We start from the raw sequence: 21,573 nt of genomic DNA, 5'->3' as shown, positions 1-21,573 counted from the left end.
TTGTGGGTTTTTTAAAAAATAATTACTGAAACAATCATAAAGCTGGGAGGGAATTTAGAGATCATTTAGTAGTATCCACTTATTTTATAGAGGAAGAAACTAAAATATACTTTTAAAAATTCTCTTTTGTGATTGCCTTCTGAAGTGGTTTATGAGCTACATGAGAAAACCAGGCTCATAACTTTGTAGCTCACCTTTTTTGAAACTCAAACATTACAATCCAATTTAACCAACTACTTTATTCACTAGTTTTGACTTTTGGCAGGCTCTGAAAAATCAAATCCTCTGTCAAAGGATGAAGATTTGCTACTATTGAGGATAGTCAAAGAAATTAGCTTCAGGCTCTGAAAGCAATTTCAGGAGGAGTTCTAAAACTGTTTTAAGAAATGGCAGTACTGCTGGAATAAATGTATATCCTGTCAGGGCAGCTACTTTGAAAGGGATATAGTAATTTGGATCTGCAATTTCTGCATTGTTTCTTGAAGAGTAGAAACACATTCTGTAACAAGTGTGCAGAAAATGATAGCCATCCATTCCACAACAACCTTAACAAAAGTTTAAATAAAAGGTTTCAAACAGTGCTTTAATCTTTGCTCAGCCATCTGCACCTGCAATCTTGAATGTGACCTCTTTGCATTTTGTAGTTATTGACAATTTGGGTCTATGACACTCTTACCAGGAATTGTCATTTACTATTGAATTATTTAATATTTTCCTTCAACATCATAGCTGATAGCAGAACTAGATTTACAGTTATATAAACTATCATCCCTTAGTCCTTTTCATCATTCCATCTATTTCATACTTTCTTTGTGCATCTTGATTGATATTTAAAATGTTACTGTTAGAGTTTTATGACATAGATTCTGAATTGCAAATAAGTTTTAAGTGGCTTACTTTGTTCAGTTGTTTGTGGCAATCTGGAACACCACTATTGAGGAAGATTCTGTGGCTTGATCCAGTATTAGTGGGAAATAAGCCCATGTTTTGTTATGTCTGCCATCATCACAGAGGAAGGGTAACCACATATATATTTGATGATCCTTCTTAGGATAACTGCTTTGGCCCTTATTGCAATAAAAATATCTCTAGAGTGGATAATGTTTACTAGATTGTCATCCAGTTATACCTTAGAAGTAATAAAAGTCTTCCATGATGTAGTGAGGAGAGTATATTCAGCTGGTCTGTATTGGAAATGGGGGATTTCATCACCAGGGAAAATGAAACAGAATTGTTGCAAAGATGGTCTAAGGATCCATACCTCACAGTTTTATCTTTGTTCAGCCCTAATTACTTTTAAGTGTTTCTTCAATTTGGTATGATTATCTCTTCTCACCATTTAGGAACACTGCAGAAACCTGAAATATTCATATTATTATTATGGTTCCCAGGTCACTGATTTAATCTTAGCATATTGTGTTAAGAGTTGATTTTTCCAAGCTATGATTTGCCTGGAGGAAGGGCAGAATTTATTGTGGTCTTAGCACATGTCAGAAACCCTTGGGGAAAGTATTTTGTTGTGTTCCTGGATAGTGAATACAGGAAGGAATCCTGTAGTCCTCTGTCCCACTCACATCTATGGTCAGTGTCCAGTATTGAATGCACAGTCAGTGCCCTGTGTTTGTGTTTTGACAAATCAAAACTCCTTTCTCTGTCTATAGTAATAACTGAGTACAAGACAGTAAGCAATCAGAAAAGTTGAGGACAACTAGCAGGGATAAACTTGGATTCTAAGAACCTGAATCAGTCCATGGTACTCTAGGTTTATACTAGTATTTATTACCTGTATAGCTGCTTCTTTCCTACATTCTCCTTTTCTTTCTCCTCTCAGTGGTCTGTGTCTCTAGCTAAACCTCCTATTGATGCTCCTTTCTTTCTCTTATTTTTCTACCTCGCTTTTCTGTAGTCATTCAGAACTAAATAGTGTGTCAACCTCTAAACAAATCTATAGTATATTCTGTGACCTGAATCCCATTTTCTCAGCTACCAATAAATTGCAATTCATTCCTCACAGCTTCCTGACATAACCTCTGACTGGTTCATACTAAATCTTTACTATATCCCAGAAATGTAACCTGGTCTAGACTCTAGCTCACTTTTATGGTAACTCAGTATGCCTCTCTAGGAGGAGAGTTATCCCAGTTTTTTGTTTGTTTGTTTGTTTATTTGTTTGTTTTTTCTTAACGTTTGAGATGGTATTTCAAAATTTGGGAGGAAATATTAACGTGGACAAAGACTTAAAAATACCTTCATTCTAATGTCATTCTAGCTTGAAGAATCATGATACTTTTTAATAGAATGACTGAACTTTACTTTCTTCCCCATTCAATTAAGAAATTAACAATGTATACATTGTTAATTTTCTATTTTTTTCTTAATTGAATGGGGAAGAAAGTAAAGTTCAGTCATTCTATTAAAAAGTATCATGTTTCAAGGCTTTGCTTTGGTGTATTGGAAACTTTTCTGAACCCTTCCTATGAGAAGTAATTGGATGTGAGTATAAGATGAATTACAATTCAAATCAGTCATTGGAAGCATACCAATTGGCTCATCTAAAAGTGTAACTAATTCACTACTGGTAAATTCTCAAAAATTCTTAACAATTCAGTACTTTGGCAAATCTCAGTTTGCCAAAGTGAGGTAGAAAAAAGTAATTACAACCTTTTATTTCTGATTATGTAATATAAGTGTATAGTTGAGTATCAGTGACATAATTCACTTATGCTTAACAGATGAGTGATCCAACACTACTAAACACTGCTTTGCACCATGACTACCTCCTGCCACTGCCAATGAGAAACACCACAGACTATCACCATCTTTCATGGAATCTTTACCAAATACAGAGTTTATTACTCTTAGTTGTATGTAATAATCTTGTTTCTAGTGTCTGTTATGGATCTTAGATAGAAGATAGGCTATGAATTATTTCAGTGGAGAATGGAAGAGAAAGATACATTGTGAACAGTTTATTCCTATAACATTGAAAGATAATTTTCATCTCCTAATTATAGGGGTGATGCTTGCTATAGAGTGGCAAATTGGTAGCCATGCATGTCCACCCTCCCGGCAAGAGTAGAGTCCTGTGTTTTCCTAAGGGCTACCTAGCTCCATTGGAAATGCTCTGCTCCCTTGTTCAACAGCTATTTTGTGTTTGGCTAGTCTCAATTAACGCACATTTAAAAGTAGTTGTATGGTCAGGAAAAACTTTCAAAAAACTTCCAAAGTGGCATTTATATCTGTCTCAAAATAGAACATCAGTGACCAAAGGATGCTTTAAAGTAAATGAAAGAAATAACTCTGAAAAAAAAAGAGAGTAAGGGGGCTAGAAAGCAAGGTATCTTTGAACAAGTTGGTCTGTTGCTAAATGGTCACATCTCTTCCCATTATTACCAAGAATTAAAGCTACTGGAAGAAAGAACCAAAGAAAAAAACATAAAAGGTGCAGCTTCAGGGCAAATGTCAGCAAAAAGAGGGAGAGCCTGCAGAGAAAATCAAAAATAGCATGGAAGAGATAGACTGTAGGAAATAATAAATAAAAACATCCTTGAGTCACAGAATTAAAAGCATTAAGGCAATAAGTAGCAAAAAAATTTTTTTAAAGGAAGAAAAACTGAAAAGTAGGGCAAACTTACATGGATTTGTGGTCCAGTAAAAAATATTTCCATCTAGATTCAGTTTGCAGAAGGCATGTTCTGTATTACCACAACAGGAATATGGATAGAGATAGAAACTCCTAAAGATGGTAGATAGGCAGCTCAAATACTAGAATGAATAAGGATATTTATTGAGAGAAGTAAAAGAAAAAAAACTTACATGGAAGACGGAAGAAAAGTCTCACCCAAGATCCTTGCAAAAAATCTCCGGCAGAAGCTAAGAACCTGTTCACTGACATTTAACACAATTTTTCCTTAAAAGGACAGATTGAAGTAACAGATATTCAACCCAAAGAATCTCTTTTATCAAATATCTGCTGAATATTGGCCATAAGAGAGTCTGAGTAACATCTATAACTCTTCTTCTTCTTCTTTTTTTCTTTTTTTTTTTTGAGTTGGAGTTTCACTCTTGTTGCCCAGGCTGGAGTGCAATGGCACAATCTCAGCTCATTGCAACCTATGCCTCCTGGGTTCAAGCAATTCCCTTGTCTCAGCCTCCCAAGTAGCTGGGATTACAGGCACATGCCACCATGCCTGGCTAAATTTTGTATGTGTAGTAGACAGAGTTCATCATATTGGTCAGGCTAGTCTTGAACTCCTGACCTCAGGTGATCCACCTGCCTCGGCCTCCCAAAGTGCTAGGATTGCAAGCGTGAGCCACCGTGCTCGGCCTGTAACTTGTCTTAGAGTGCCTTTGTTAGGGAGTCTCTTCGATTACTCTGTTTATCTGTATGTCTGATAGATGAGACGGAACCTTTCTATTCTCAAATAAGGCAGGAGGAAGTTATAATTAGATTTTACCAAACTCACATTTTCTACCTTGAGTTTAAAAACTTCTTTTTAAAGGCCAAAATGCCCTGTGCTGGAGTGATTTTAGGTTTCCTTGTGCTGGGGATTGGATAGAGCTTCTGAGTAGAGGCAGATTTATCCTGAAGCTAATAATGAGAGAGCTTTAGAGCCACCTCACTTGTATGACCTCAAAACAGAAGTTAATACTTTGGGTATGATCTGGGTTTTTTGCTCATATTTCAATGTTCTTTTTGATGTTAGAATAATGTCTATTAATTTTGTCATTCTTCATCCTTTTTGCTTCATACTTCATGACTCCATTATTTTTTGTCTAAACTTTCTTAGTTCTTTAGTAAATTTATTTCTATTAGTAAAGATAAATTTATTAAGATAATAGAGATAAATTTATCTGTATTAATTTTATCATTCTTCATCCTTTTGCTTTATACTCCATTATTTTTCATCTGAACTTTCTTAGTTCTTTAATAAATAAATGTATGTAAGACAAGGGTACCATTTATACAGTCTAAGTCAGTGTGTATACTTTGTCATTTTTTTCACTGAAACATTTAAGAAATGGTTATAGAATGGGTCTCTGAATAGCCACAACAGGCCATCTTTTTCTGTCTTATAACAGGTTCTATGTGTGGACTTAATAATATTGAATTCTAAAGAATTCAGTCAGTACCTCTGAGAACCCAGCTACAAATAACTCCCTCACATATTTTCTGGTTTCAACACCTGAAAGGTGTATTAGTCAGGGTCCTCCAGAAAGACAAAACCAGCTGTCTAGGTATCCCTCAATCCAGTCAAGTTGACACCTAAAGTTGACTGTCATAAGACAGATTGCACCTCTTACCATATTCTCATTAAAGGAAAAAAACTCAAGTAAGGGTAATGTCCACTCTTTATTTATTTATTTAGAGATGGAGTTTTGCTCTTGTCGTCCAGGCTGGAGTGCAATGGCGCCACCTTGGCTCACTGCAACCTCTGCCTCCTCGGTTCATGCCATCCTCCTGCCTCAGCCTCCCTAGTAGATATGAGTACATGCACCTGCCACCATGCCCAGCTCATTTTCTTTTGTATTTTTTGTATTTTTAGTAGAGACAGGATTTCACCATGTTGGCCAGGCTGGTCTCAGGTGCTCAGGTGATCCATCCCCCTTGGCCTCCCAAAGTGCTAGGATTACAAGCATGAACCACCACGCCCGGCCATGTCCACTCTTTTTAGAACGCTTTGGACATAAGTTTGTATTGGTAAATGTGTATTCTTTTTCTTAAAGACCCTCAAGTTTTAAAAGTTTCAGTACCACAAGGCATACCTCAGCTCCCAGCTCAGATTTCAACCTCTCATCGCCCACTCTCAAAAGAGTTAAGCAGTGTTAGCTTGAAGAATCAGAGCTGTTCAAATGATTCCAGAGCCTATCTTCAGCCAGGTGGCTGAAAGCTTTTTGGTTATCATCTGGACATATATTGGCATTGCAACTAATAGAGGATAAAGAGTGATTAATTATTGCAGACCCATCCTTTTTATATTGTTGTAATGAAAAGATTTAAAGTACTATACTATCTAGACTAGGGAGTCTATCTAATCACATAATTTTCCGAGATCTGCCAATATTTGAGAAGAACAGGGAGTCTTCTCAAATATTGGCAGATCTCGGAACATTATGTGATTCAAATGTAGGGAATTACTGTCAGGCGGGATTGGGATTTGGGGAGGGTGAAGAGGTGGTAGAAATTCAATGCAGTATTTATTAACTTCTTATAGAATCAAAATAATTAATTTTGTTTGCTTAATTATCATTTCCCATCAGATGCTCATTAAATTATTTTCTGTTTAAAATCCCAAGTTAAGATCCCTTACCAGGCATTGCTTATAGCAGAAACACCTACTACAGGGACCAAAGAATACTTGGTTAATACAGTATTGCTTAAGAAAGGATGAAAGGAGGTAGAGTTTCAGAATTAACATAGTAGTGAAGGTCACACCTTGAAGCCTTTTAAACTTTTGTGAAGAAAATAATTAGGCCCCACACAGTGTCTCAGACCTGTAATTCCAGCACTTTGGGAGGCAGAGGTGGGTGGATCCTGTCTCTACTAAAAATGCAAAAAATTAGCCAGGCATGGTGGCAGGCTCCTATAATCCCAGCTACTCAAGAGGCTGAGGCGGGAGAATTGCTTGAACCTGGGAGGCGGAGGTGGCAGTGAGCCGAGATCACGCCATTGCACTCCAGCCGGGGCAACAAGAGTGAAATTCCATCTCAAAAAAAAAAAAAAAGAAAGAAAGAAAAAATAATTGGCAAACATTCTACTCTCCACCCTAGAGGAGTTTAGGAATTAATCCTATCTGGGAGTTACTCTAAGAAAAAAACAGAGTCAATATTAAAGGCTAATGTAATTAATTTTTTATTCAACTAGAACCTTCAGGCTGAAGAAGAAGGAAACTAAATGCTACTCGATATAATTATAGGGCTCAGAGAAAGAGAAGGTAGGGGTGTCTTGATAATTAAGAACATTATTTCCTCAATTTCTTTTCCATCTGGTGCCCCCAGTTCAGTGGATAGGTATATTTTCTTTGGCCTCCTCAGCATTCTAGAAATTGGACATTTCACATGTAATCTAGATTTCTGAAGAGAAGGAGAAAAATGTAGCAACACTGTCTGCATTCCTGCAAAACAGGATTTGTTGGGAGGCCTGTAACAACAGTGCCCTTTGCAAAGGCATGCAAACTCATTCTGCTTTGCCCTGATTCCCATCTCTCCCTATTAATGACACCAAATCCATTTCACTCATTTACTTTACCTGCTTGAAGTCTGAATGCCTCAATTATGATTGTTAGTTCGGAATGCCCTATTCCCCCCAACGTAATGAATTGTCTTGGATATATGTTTCACTTAAAAGTTATTTAATTATAGGGATGTGCTCGACTGTATCACATACTGATGTAAATATTGAAAAAAAAAATTCAGCTGGGCCCAGTGGCTCACATCTGTAATACTAGCACTTTGAGATGCCAAGGCAGGTGGATTGCTTGAGCCGAGGAGTTCAATACCAGCTTGGCAACATAGTGAGAACTCATCTCTACTAAAATTCAAAAACATTAACTGGACGTGGAAGTGCATGATTTCAGTCCTGGCTACTCAGAGGTGCTGAGGCAGGAGGATGACTTGAGCTTGAGCAGTTGAGGCTGCAGTGAGCCCTGATCATGCCACTGCACTCCAGCCTTGGTGACAGAACAAGACTGTCTCAAAAAAAAAAAAAAAAAAAAAAAAAATCCAAAAGAGCTTCCTTCTCCATGAACAATGGCTCAGAGCTGTTACTCCTCACCTGTTCTATAAGATGTGGGTATCCACCTGCTTCTCTGAATATCCTGTCAAACGCTGGGGCTGCTTTCCCCTTTCAAGCATGGGACTTGGGTGTTTATGTTAAAGAAGGAGGGAGAATGGCTTCAGGAGAGGTGGGGTGTTCTGTGTAGGTGGGTGGGAATTTAGGCAGCTGACTAGAATATAGGGATGCTTGGAGGAGTGCATGTGTGTACCCAAGGGCATGGGAACTGTGTGAAATGCAAAGAAACCCTGGAGGTGACCTCTTTTGCAGGGCCCAATTCTTAGGTGCCTTTCTTCCATTACCTAAGTACAACCTTTCCCCATCTATGTTATATGTCTCTTCTGAAATTGCCCTAACCTTTTAGTAGAGAAATTTGCACTTGGCTAAATATCTAATGTGGTAGCCTCGAGACTAAAACGGTGAGTTAATAAAAGTGAAGCAGGCTTTTTTATTCTGTGAATCTCTGGCACCAGTGAAGGGTAGCAGTTCTGGCTATGTCTTGCTACGTAACAACCACCTCTAAAACTTAAAGCTGTAAAATAACAACCATACTATTATGCTTGCAACTCTGCTAATTGGGCAGAGTCTCTGCAGGGATGCTCAAATGGATGAAGGGTAGGGCAGCCAACTATGTGTCTGTCTCTCTTATGTGGTCTCAGGGCTGTTTCATACAGTCTTTTCCTGTAGTCTTTCCAGCAAGGCCGCCTCAGGGAAGTCAGGGTTTTTACATAGCAGATGAGGACTTCAAGAGCGAGTGCAGTGCTCACTTTGGCAGCACATCTACTAAAATTAGAAAGATACAGAGAAGATTAGCATGGCCCCTGCGCAAGGATGACATGCAAATTCGTGAAGCGTTCCATATTTTTTATGTTTATTGAGGCACTGTTTGCAATAGCAAAGACCTGGAACCAACCCAAATGCCCATCAATGATAGACTGGACAGAGAAAATATGGCACATATACACCATGGAATACTATGCAGCCATAAAAAACAATGGATTCGTGTCCTTTGTAGGGACATGGATGAACCTGGAAACCATCATTCTCAGCAAACTGACACAAGAACAGAAAAGCAAACACCACATGTTCTCACTCATAGGCAGGTGTTGAACAATGAGAACACATGGACACAGGGAGGCGATCATCACACATTGGGGTATGTTCAGGAGGGACAGCAGGGGACAGGGAGGTTGGAGAGGGAAAGCACTGGGAGAAATGCCTGATGTAGGTGACAAGGGGGATGGAGACAGCAAACCACCATGGCTTGTGTGTAGCTATGCAACAATCCTGCAAGATCTGCACAGGTACCCCAGAACTTAAAGGACAAAAAAGAAAAAAAAAGAGTGAGTGCAAAGCTTTTTATGCCCTCACCTTAGAAATTGTAAAATGCCACATTCCGTTGCTCAAGTAAGTGATGGATTTAAGATCAGAGGAATTAAACAATGCCTCTCAATGAGAGAAGCAGCAAAAAAATTCGTAGATGTAGTCGAGCTACCACTATGACTTTCGAAGTTTCCTGAGTGCACTGTAACATGGGTTTTTGGCAGTTATGTTTTTGGCATTACAGATGGGTAATCCAGGCCAGACTTGGGAATTAGGGGAGATGATTCACAACACTACAGGAGAACTCTGTCAGGGGACCCACCTGACAGAGACAATAAGATCCAACCTTCACATTGCTCCTGAGAGGGAAAGAGTGCTACCGTTAGAAAGGGAAAAGGAATCAGGCAGAATCATTTCTGTGAAATTGTTTAGTAGAAAGCAATGAATGCACTGAAATAATATCAACATCTCACTTATTTTGCTAATACACTGGTTATTTTAAGTATATGATAAAATGCTGAACTAAAAAGATTTCAGGGCAGACAAAGCAGTAGTACGAGGTCTAGATGCGAATGTGTATTTACTTAATCATAAGAGGACTGTTCCAGGTCTTGTTTAGAGAGCTTGTTCACTCTTACTTTATTCACAATTAGAGTAAATAGATAAATACAGTTTTTTTGGTACTTTAGTGGATAATAAAGTAGCTTAGTAGATTGGTAGAGAGAGTTGGGTAATACTGTCAGAGGTAAGTTCACTGACAGCAACAAGAAATTACTCAGCTGTTAAACCTAAATAGCTTCCAAATGCCAGGATCTTTCCCCTCTTTTCCATACTCTGTACCCTACTATACAAAACTCTGGGGCCAGTTGGTCTTCCTCTACGGGCTCGTCTTCATTCGCAATTCCTAGATCAATGGAAACTTACATACTTAAGGAACCACTTTTGGAAGCTCAGCATTTAGTTATCTCTGGTATGGATCTGACCCTGAAGTCTTGTCTCTGTTGTAATAACTGGGAATCCTTATTCCAGAGTCCCCTTTTCCCAATTCTCTTAATGGGGCTTCATCCTGGAGTCCTGTTTTCAGGATGTTATTTGATACCTGATGTCTCAATCCTCCTAGATTATGGTCTTCCCATTCAGCAGTTAACCACAGCACAGGAATGAACCCCTTGTTTAGTCAGTAGAGCTGTTTCACTTGGTGAAGGGCATTTCTGGTGCCAGCTTCCTGGAAACTGCTAGATGACTAAGGTTCCCTAATCCAAGCTGCCTTTGTCAGTTTTTACTCATGTTAGGAAACCCTGACTCGTCATCATGAATCCCTATGGCTGACTGTCCAGGCTGAAGAACTGAGGGAATGGCCAAGTGTTGACCCTACCTTTGTCACCATCTCAATACTTGGTGTTGGCACTATCTGCTGGCTGAGCAGGTTGAATGCTGATTATGTAGATGCTGTTCCTCTGCCTGTCTGCCCCATCCTGGATGGCTAATGGCCATGCCTTCATGATACTCTAGGTATGACCTCAACATCCTTAAATTAAAAGAGCGGAAGAAAAAAAAATGAATGTTCATTGAACAAACACAACATCAAAATAAAGTGTGGGACTATTTTGTGAACAACTAAACACCTTGAGAATGATAGTAATAGTAATGTGCATTTATCAGGCACAATTCTAAGCCGTTTACATGTATGAGCTTATTTCATCCTCACGACAGCTTGGTGAGCCAGTACTATTGTTATTCTCATTTTATGGATGAGGACACCAGAGTGCAAGTAACAAGTCTAGGTACACTCACTAGAGTTAGTGGGAGGGCTAACTTTTAAACCTGGCCATCTTGCCCCTGAATCCTTACTTTTACCCATTTTTTTCTGAGACATCTATAGATGTCAATGCATCCTAGACCAGTATAATAACCCAAGCCTACGATGATGGTTTTGAGGCACCAAAAATATACAATTCTGTTCCAGAGGGCAGAAAGAATTCTCTTAAAGCCTAATGGGGGGTGGTTGGTGGGAGAGCATCAGGAAGAATAGCTAAGGGATGCTGGGCTTCATAGCTAGATGTTGGATTGATCTGTGCAGCAAACCACCACGGCACTCTTTTACCTATGCAACAAACTCGCACATCCTGCACATGTACCCCAAACTTAAAAGCTGAAAAAAAAATTAATTATTAAAAAAATGGCACTTTAAGGGGGCCAGCTTCTGTTATCCAGAAAATTAACTTTATAGGGCACTGTAGCAGTGTTGTTACTGTTTTATGCCCTTTCACTTTTTCATGAGGTTTATTGAGTACCGGAGTCATACCACTTCTTTAATTTAGACTCCAATTTTTATTTTTATTTTTTTTTTTTGAGACAGAGTCTCACTCTGTTGCCCAGGCTGGTGTGCAGTGGTGCAGTTTTGGCCCACTGCAACCTCTGCCTCCCTGGTTCAAACGATTCTCCTGCCTCAGCCTCCTGAGTAGCTGGGATTACAAGTACACACCACCATGCCTAGCTGATTTTTGTATTTTTAGTAGAGACGAGGTTTCACCATGCTGGTCAGGCTGGCCTCGAACTCCTGACCTCGTGATCCTCCTGCCTTGGCCTCCCAAAGTGCTGGGATTTCAGGTGTGAGCCACTGTGCCTGGCCTAACCTAAATTTTTATAAGCCACATTTACTAATATATGAGGGGACTTGTTCATGGAAAATGGAATTAAAAGATTAAAAACAAAAAAGAATAGACTATTTCTCAGCATGGGCTTCGTCAACTACAGGATACCTTTCTAAACAATACCAGCCATTTAGTCCATCCCTAAAGAACTGAGGGTCCTGGGAGTTTAACCATGTCAGTGCAGTCTTTTTTACATTACTAACTAAGAAAAATAAATAATTTTTTTTTAAAAAGATGCCCTTTAAAGATTTTCTAAAATTAAGGAGAGAAAAAAAAAAAAGTCAGAAGGAACTAAATCAATACTATAAAGTACATGTTTGATGATTCCCTATATAAACTCTCACAAAATTACCCTCATTTGATGAGGGGAGCAAGCAGGAGCATTGTTGTGGTGGACAAGGAGTCTTTGGTGATGCTTTCCTGGGTATTTTCTGCTAAATCTTTAGCTAACTTTCCCAAAACTCTCTCATAGTAAGCAGATGTTTTCATTCACTGGCCCTCCAGAAAGTCAACAAGCCAAATACCTTAAACATCCCAAAAAATCTGTTGCCGTAATGTTTGCTCTTGACCAGGCTATTTCTACTTTGACTGAACCACTTCTATCTCTTGGTAGCCTTGTTTTGCTTATGCTTTGTCTTCAGGACCATACTGGTGAAGCCTTGTTTCATCACCTGTTCCAGTTCTTCAAAGAAATGCTTCAGGGTGTGTGAACATGTATGTATGTATGTATGTATGTATACCAAGGTGAACGAATGCTTCAGGATCTTGATCCCAGTTGTTTACTATTTCCATTGAAAGTTCTTTCTGCAGCTGAACTGGACACAATGTTTTGGGACTCGTTGAGTGGAAAGTTTGTTCAAGTTTAATTTTTCAGTCAGAATTGTGTGATCTGAACCAGCTGAGATGTCTATGGTGTTACTGTTTCTGCTGTTAATCATCAGTCCTCTTCAATTAGGGAACAAATGATTAATTTTTCCTCATGAAATGATGCGATGGTCTGCTGCTGTGGGCTTCGTCTTCAACATCATCTCACTTTTTTTTTTTTTTTTGGAGATAGACTCTTGCGCAGTCACCCAGGCTGGAGTGCAATGACATGAGCTTGGCTCACTGCAACCTCTGCCTGCTACAGGAGCACATGACCATGCCGGGCTAATTTTTGTATTTATAGTAGAGATGGGGTTTCACCATGTGGGCCAGGCTGATCTTGAACTCCTGATTTCAGGTGATCCGCCTGCCTTGGCCTCCCAAAGTGCTGGGATTACAATCATGAGCCACCATTCCTGGCCAGAGGTTTTTTTTTATGTAATTTTCATTTTCCATGAATTTTTTGAAGACCCCCTTTCTATTTTTGGAGTATGCCAGAAACAATTTTATGTATGGCTTAACACATTTTGATGCTATGTAATTTTTGTATTATGTAGCCTTTTAAAGTTTTTGATCAAGAATAATCAAGGTGGTATATTAGCTTCATATTTAGGGCCCTAAACTGAAAATGAATTATCAATATTTTCCCCTATAACACATCTGTAGAATTAACATGACAGGTAATTAAAATTAGCTTTGTTTTTTTCACTGTATTTTTCAAAAAAAGAAATTTCAATTACCTCAGAATTAAGGCACAGTTGGTCACAGGTCATGACTTAATTGCCTCAATCTGGAGTTTACAGCCACTTTATCTCATTAACATTCAGAGCCTTTAGGCCACTGAAAGTCTAACTAAACAAAACATGCTGTCTTAAATTTTTTCTGAGAAAGGGCAGTTAGGGATATAAAAATAGAAAAGAAACCATCCAGGTCATTTAACCATTTCTTCTTAAGCAAGTCCAAAGATTGATGATGGTTGAAAGGTAAGCTAATGCATGGTAGACATGTCTCTTTTCTGGCCTCATAGAATAATTATAGTGAGACCTTTTAATAAATATTTGGGCTCTAGCCCAGCTGATTAAATTAGAAGCTCAAGACCCTGGACATTGTGTATTTAAAATTTCCCTAGTGAATTCCGAAAAGCTTGAGAACACCAATCTAAGCCAGGGGTCAGCAAACTGGCTGCTGACCTGGCCACTATGTAAATAAAGTTTTATTGAAACACAGCCACATCCATTCATACTGTATTATCTGTGGCTACTTTTGGTCTACAAGGGCAGAGTTGAGTAGCTGTGACAGAAACCGTGTAGCCCTAAAAGGCTACAATACTATCTGACCCTTTAAGAAAAAGTTTGTCAACCTCTGCCATAGGCTAATGTATTGATAATATTGCATTTGGGTGGTAGTATTCAGATGTATTAAATTTGCTCGGAAGAACGAAGGAAAGAATTATATGAAGAATTGAAGAATTAAATGATTTCCTCCCTTAATTATTCTTCCAGAAAGTTGAACACACTATCTCTGTGTGTATCACATTGGTTGAAACTGAGTCACACAGCCCTATCTAGCAGCAAGAGAGACTACGAAATGTAGTCCTTATTCTAATGACCATGTGCCCAGCTAAAATTCAAAGATCTATTATTATACTAAGGGAAAACCAAAACACAAATATTGTGCGACTAAAAGAAGTCTCTTTCACATTGGTCTGTTTCATATTTAAACACCCAAAGTGCTGCAGCAGGAACAGGAAGAAACATACCCTGAATGGGAAAACAAAGAACAGGTTAAGATTCCATTCGCTGCTATCTCTTGTGTTAAAAGGTTCGATCACTCAACTTCTTGGGGTGATATGCTCATTTATTAGTCTCTGATGCAGCACAGAAAACATTTTTCAGTCAGAAATCTCTCTATATCATCAGGTGTGTGTTTGATTCAGATATCCAGACTAATTGAACAGAGTCACCTAACATTCCCTGCCATATTGCTAGCTGGGGTGAGCATGTAATTTATGTACAAGGTAGACAGTTGAGAGCAAAAGAGATGTTAATAGTTACCTGGACAACAGGTAAAATCTGGGAAACTGAGACAATAGTCATCCTAATTTTGATCTACTATTTGGGCATTTTAAAATCTAGGATGACAGAGAGAGAGAGAGAGAGAGAGAGAGAGAGAGAGAGACCTCAATGTGGAAGCTGAAGCTTTGTGCCAGACAGATGTTAATCACTTTAGTTGAAAAATAGCAAAAAAAAATCATTCTTCTGGATGATATAAATATACTTTAATTACTTTAAATTTTAAAAGAGTATGTTTTATCATTGAAAAGCTTATCTTTAAGTTGACCTAAAATTGGTGGTCTTTGTGGAGCCAAACAGCATCAAAGTAGTTCATAGATACCAAAAACTTGATAAAGTGTCTAAAAGAAAAAATTATTTTGAGAGTTTAAGGATTTTAAATTTCAGTATAGGTTAACACGCCTTTTGTATGTCAACAAGTCTTGGCAACTTTTTTTTTTTTTTTTGAGACGGAGTTTCGCTCTTGTTACCCAGGCTGGAGTGCAATGGCGCGATCTCGGCTCACTGCAACCTCCGCCTCCTGGGTTCAAGCAATTCTCCTGCCTCAGCCTCCCGAGTAGCTGGGACTACAGGCACATGCCACCATGCCCAGCTAATTTTTTTGTATTTTTAGTAGAGACAGGGTTTCACCATGTTGACCAGGATGGTCTCGATCTCTCGACCTCGTGATCCACCCGCCTCGGCCTCCCAAAGTGCTGGGATTACAGGCTTGAGCCACCGCGCCCGGCTGTCAACTCTTAACTCTTAATATTTCAAAATCTCCTTCCTTCTCTCAAGCTACTTCCCGGTCGTCATCACTATAATTGGATTCCTTTTCTCCGATGTATTTGTCCTCCAAATCCATGGACCACCGTATTCCCAGAGCAAATTTCTAAAGCACAAACTCAGTCATGTGATTTTCCTTTCTGTTATCTTTCTGTGATTCCCCATGCTCCCCATTGTCCTTCAGGGTCAAGGTCAGACAGGGTTACATACAAACAAAAATGTAGGGCTCCTTGTTCAAAGCAGGAAAAATTGTGCCATTTAAGGTAATAAAATAGAAAAGATTTTTTTCTTTCTTCTCTGACGTGTCTTTCAACTTTTCATGGTATTTTCATGGTATTTTTATTTTCTATTTAATGTTCTAAGGTTAAACACTAAAAATTTAAATTATTGGAACAAAATTTACCATTCTTTTTTACACTGTGCAATGCCAACTTTAAATATGAAAGCATTTACCTTAAATGTAAAATCACCAAAATTACACAGTTGTGTTTTATGTATGCATCTGTGAAAATGGTGCACAAAACCAACTCAACTGTTTGTATTTCACTTCTTGGTATGAGCACATCCCATTAACAGTCTCTAGTGGTTATTCCGTGTTTCCTTCCTTTCTGTGTCATCATTTTCTGCGTAATACAGGGAAGTAACGTAGGAGAAGATATGATTGGGCTCCTCAGTCGGTCCTGTTCTTATGAAGCAGCTGTGGTTTGAACAGAAAGCCTGGATTCTCAGGGTAGTCAGCGTTCCACTTACCTGACTGTAATACTTACCTAGCTGTACGTATTATGCGCTTACCTTGTACGTCCTTGCAGTCATGTCGTATTCCCGTGCACTGTGGGTCTCTCTACCTGAATTCTGTGCTCATGGGGCATCATGTATGCTAAATGTGAATAGGACAGCAAGAAACAACAGATACACATAGTCTGTAGTCTTTCATGACCATTTCCTTCTCCATATCATAATGCTTTTGAGATTCACACGTAGTATAATAACAGTAGCTCATTCCTTTTCACTGATGAGTGGAATTCCATTGTATGGGATATGCCACAATTTGTTTAATCCATTCAAGGGTTGAGCTCTTGCCTTGTTTCCAGTTGTTAGCTATTATAAATAGCTACTATGAACATTTGAATATGAGTCTTTGCCGACATGTTTTCATTTCCTTGGGTAATTAGCAGTGAAATGGTTGAGTCATTTGGTAGGTGTATTTTTAACCTTTAAATAAACTTTCAAGTGGTTTTTCCTAAGTGTCATACTATTTCACATTTCCACCTGAGGTGTTTGAGGGTTAATAATTATTCCATGTTCTCACCTACACGTGGTATTTTCAGTTATTAATTTCTAGTGACTCGTGATATTCACTGTAGTTTTAATTTGCATTTCTCTGATATCGAGTTGAATGATTTCATAATGCCTTTCAATACTTTCAGAATGTCTATCTTCCCTCGCTGACAGACTGTCAACCCCGTGACAGCAGAGGCTGCATATTTCTTTTATCTTTTTTTTTTTTTTTAATTTCTGGATCTCTGTGGTGTTTATTCATTAAAAATGTTTTAATGGGACATTTTCAAAGTTAAGTAAAGCTAGTGAGTAACAAACCCTTATGGACTCACCACTCATGTGTAAGAATCATCAAAACAAGCCCCTCATGTTTCATCTATTAACACCTTTCAAATTCACCATACTCCTACCCACCCCTACACTAAATAATAATAATAATGTTATTATTATTATTTGAGATGGAGTTGCACTCTTGTTGCCCAGGCTGGAGTGCAATGGCACAATCTCAGCTTACCATAACCTCCCGCTCCTGGGTTCAAGCGATTCTCCTACCTCAGCCTCCTGAGTAGCTGGGATTACAGGCATGTACTACCATGCCCAGCTTATTTGGTATTTTTAGTAGTAGAGACAGGGTTTCTCCATGTTGGTGAGGCTGGTCTTGAACTCCTGACCTCAGGTGATCTGCCTGTCTCGGCCTCCCAAAGTGCTGGGATTACAGGCTTGAGCCACCGCACCTGGCAACACTGAATTATTTTAAAGAAAATCTGGGACAGTATCTTTCTTGTGTATGTCTAGTGTTTAGAACAATACCCAAAAAGAGGGAGACACCCAAAATCTATATGACTAAATATTCTGTTTATATTTACCCTACTTCATATTATGATCTTTCCTTAAAGACAGACCATTACTTTGAGGCAGCTAATTAATGGCGTAAATGGTAAATTTAAACAGGAATACCATAAGCTTCTTTCCAAAACTACCAAACTGGCATCTGGTCTCTGTTGTCAGAGAGATGGTTGAAGTTGAGAAATATTAAAGTTTTCTTTGAGCTGATCAGCATCTTGATTACTTGCCAAGATTTTTTAGTTGTGAGGCAGTGTCTTTGGATAAATCAGCCATGAAAATGAGCCTTAGCTATGGCAGATTTCTAGCCCTTAGAAGCTGTTTATGAAACTCTGTATTAGGTTGAATACCGAATAGTCCATCACACCAATAATGGGGCTAGAACAAAATTGCTTGACCCTGGTTCGGTGCTACTTTAATACACTAAGTTGTAAAACTGGCTGTCAGAATGGAATAAACAATCAGAGTAGCCTGCAGCAGAAAATATTCGTGCCTTGATGATTGGGCTGCGGTAAAGCAGCTGTAAGTCACATTTCTGGAGCTCACTTTTTTCTGAGGCATAATTCACAATGTAAAAATTCTCCAAGAAACCAGCTCTTCTGCTGGTTAAGAGGTGAATAGGACTACCTGAGATGTCAGACAGGTAAATCTATCTTTCATATTACTCTGGTGTCCTCCTACAATTAACCCTAGAATAAAATACTTCTGAATCTTCTAGAAAGTTTTGAAAAACAAACAAACAAATGCCGAAAAGGAAGGACATGCTTTCAAAAACATAAATTATATGTGATAGCCACAGCTTTGTTTTCCCAGAGAATAGCGATTCGATCACTCCAAAAGCTTAATTAACAGCTTATATTGCTTTATGACTCCCAGTTTGTTTCTGTTTTTTCCTCTCTCAGGTGAATCAGCCAACGTAAGCTGTGTGCATTAGTTGAAACAATTCTTTTACATTGTTGGCTTTTCATGCCATGGACTGTGGAATATGTGACACAAAAAAATATCACATTTTTAAAGTGGCAGTGTAAAAATTTCTGTTAATCCTTATGTTGTGGTTAGATGCCAATAGCTCCATGAAGGCTGCAGTTTAAAATAGCAATTATTTTAAAGTATGTCTCTTTTGTACGCTGCTAGGAAATTGGATTATGTTTTCTGAGCCTCCCAGGAGCATTAGCCAAAGCGTATCTAAAGCTTTTCCAGTATTATAAATCATCTTGGTAGGCTCACAGATATTGTATAATAAAGGTTGGGATTTCCCTAATCTTTTTAATGTGAAATTCATGTTTCTTTTTCTCCATTAATCCCTATCCCATTTCTGTGACTTCACTCACACATTAAATTTATCTAGGCTATCAGCCAAAGTGAAGTGCTTGTTTACCTTCTTCCTAAAGCCAGTCTCTTCATCCAAATTACCCATGGTAGATTAGAACTCTGTTTTGACTTTGCTGCAAGAAAACAGGTAACTCAGTTATTGTGGATCATGTGTAGGTGATAGGCTTATAAATTATCCACTTGTTTTGTTGGTGTTAATTTTTAAAAGGAAGCTTTTCTTTGAAGAAACATATGTTAAGAGTTGTGAGAAAAACAAGGGCCAGGCACAGTGGCTCAGGCCTGCAATCCCAGGACTTAGGGAAGCCAAGGTGGGCGGATCACCCGAGGTCAGGAGTTCAAGACCAGCCTGGCCAACATGGCGAAACCCTGTCTCTAGTAAAACTACAAAATTAACTGGACATGATGGCACACACCTGTAATCACAGCTACTCAGGAGGCTGAGGCAGGAGAATTATTTGAACCCAGGAGGTGGAGGTTGTAATGAGTTGAGATTTTACCATTGCACTCCAGCCTGGGCAAAAAGCAGAACTCCTCCATCTCAAAAAAAAAAAAAAAAAAAGAGAGTTATGAGAAAAATAAGGTAAAGTAAGACTTCTTTGTATACTCGAATCAGACTGTTAGGACACATTTAAAAAACTGCTTATGATGGGGAATTTGTAGTTTTCATTGTGGAATGTATGCTTATACAATTATGTAATACCTAATTTAAAAAACAGATGTCAATATATTTAAATTCTGAGTTCTATTTGACTTTGTGGAAACTCTCCCTCAACCCCGTCCCAAAGTGAAAACCAAAAATAAGCAAATAAATACGTAAACTAAAACTGCTCTAAAAAGAGTCTCAGCTGAATTACCAACACCATGTTTAAGGGGGAGAAATATCATAGAACTAAAATCTGTTTAAAAGTGATTTTTAGTACAAAATTAGAAAAGCACTTGTTATTTAAGAAGTTTGTTTTAATTGAGTATGAGAATAGAATAGACACCATTTCAATCAATGTAATTTAAGTTTTTAGTTACATATTATTTGGTACAGATATAGCTTTTCATTTCATAAAAATAATCAAATTTCCTATCAATTAATGTGGTGATTTTCTATTGTATTCTTTTGGCTATAAGTAATAGAATATCCCATTTAAAAGGCTTAACAAAAGTAGGTGGCAAAGTGCTTTCAGGATTGGTTTAACAACTTAGTAATATTAAGAGTTCAGGCCGGGCGCGGTGGCTCACGCCTATAATCCCAGCACTTTGGGAGGCCGAGACGGGTGGATCACGAGGTCAAGAGATCGAGACCATCCTGGTCAACATGGTGAAACCCCGTCTCTACTAAAAATACAAAAATTAGCTGGGCATGGTGGCACACGCCTGTAATCCCAGCTACTCAGGAGGCTGAGGCAGGAGAATTGCCTGAACCCAGGAGGCGGAGGTTGCGGTGAGCCAAGATCGCACCATTGCACTCCAGCCTGGGTAACGAGCGAAACTCCGTCTCAAAAAAAAAAAAAAAAAAAAAAAAAAAGAGTTCATATCTTTCCATATTTCAGCTCTCCATCCTCAGAATATTGTCTTGGACCTTAGGCCTATTTAAACCTCTTGAACCTAAGACTGTAGCTATAGTTTAGGTATCACATGTAGAGATAACATGATCTGTCATAAAAGATGGATGGTTTCTTCCCACATATCTTTTAATAGGAAGGAAAACTTTTCTCAGAAGCTCCCTGGCAGACTTTCCTTTGGGTCATTTCTGCAGGATTGGTTCACAAGCCCACAACCTAGCTGCAAAGAAATTTAATGAAGATGATGTGTGACATTTTAAGACTCTGTCATTGAATGGCATCTTGGCCAGGAAGGAAGAAATGGGAAGGAGGAACATGACAGTTAGAAAGACAACAGTTGTCTATCGATAGTTTATACCACATTTTATTGCTGTTTTGGTAAAATAAATTTAATAAGTATTAAGTGCAATTTATTTCAAGTAAACTTTTGTTTGCTTTTGCGAAGGAATTTGTAGCAGCAAATTACAGATACTTTTTATGGGAGATTTATAAATTAATTCTAACTAAACCTCTTTACTTTCTCTCACATCAATTTTAGAAGTCGTTTTAAAAACATTCTTAGAAAAAGAAAAGAAGTCTTACTGTGACATTACAGTCCCAAGTCATAAAAAACAGTAAGAGGTGCTGAATTTAGAAACCAAATCAGAGATTCAATGAAATGTGGCAAAGACCAACTGGCTAGTGAAATGACTCAGAAACAAGGCCCTGAGCATAGACAAAGACACAATGGAAATCAATCAGATTAAACAACCATCATTGCTAATATTAGATTCTGCAGCAGAGGTAGAACTGAAAACACCAGGGCACCTGATTTGTTCAAACCGAAGCTATACTTTATAGACACTGAAAGGAAGAGGGCAACAAGAAATCATCTCTCTTCGTTGTCTTGATTCACTTGGGAGACAGCTAGATTTTCCAAGAATAGGGTTCCATTCAGAAAAAAGTAGCAGTGATAAAGATACAACAAAAACAACAACAAAACAAAATTTTTACCTTCTTTTGAATGTTCCTATTCTGAAATATTCTGAAAGCATATTTTTCTTTTCCCAATTTTTTAGTTTTATCTAGAAAGAAAACAGACCCTCTCTCCAAAACAGACTTTGCAAAATATTACT

General features: G+C 38.3%; 1 long non-coding RNA gene and 1 other non-coding gene across 2 annotated transcripts in view; both read left to right on the top strand.

Annotated features, from left to right (window-relative positions):
• The window catches only part of LOC141584547 (uncharacterized), a 140,367-nt gene that overhangs the window by 80,560 nt on the left and 38,234 nt on the right, over positions 1 to 21,573 (top strand). The gene's annotated exons all lie outside the window — the stretch shown is intronic.
• Positions 8,534 to 8,640, top strand: LOC120364381 (U6 spliceosomal RNA). The gene has a single exon (XR_005579643.1). It is a non-coding gene; the product is annotated as a U6 spliceosomal RNA (small nuclear RNA).

The sequence above is a fragment of the Saimiri boliviensis genome, chromosome 5 (assembly GCF_048565385.1).
Source record: "Saimiri boliviensis isolate mSaiBol1 chromosome 5, mSaiBol1.pri, whole genome shotgun sequence".
NCBI lineage: Eukaryota > Metazoa > Chordata > Mammalia > Primates > Cebidae > Saimiri > Saimiri boliviensis.
The sequence above is the reverse complement of the archived record's forward strand: the minus strand, read 5'-3'. Positions and strand labels throughout refer to the sequence as shown.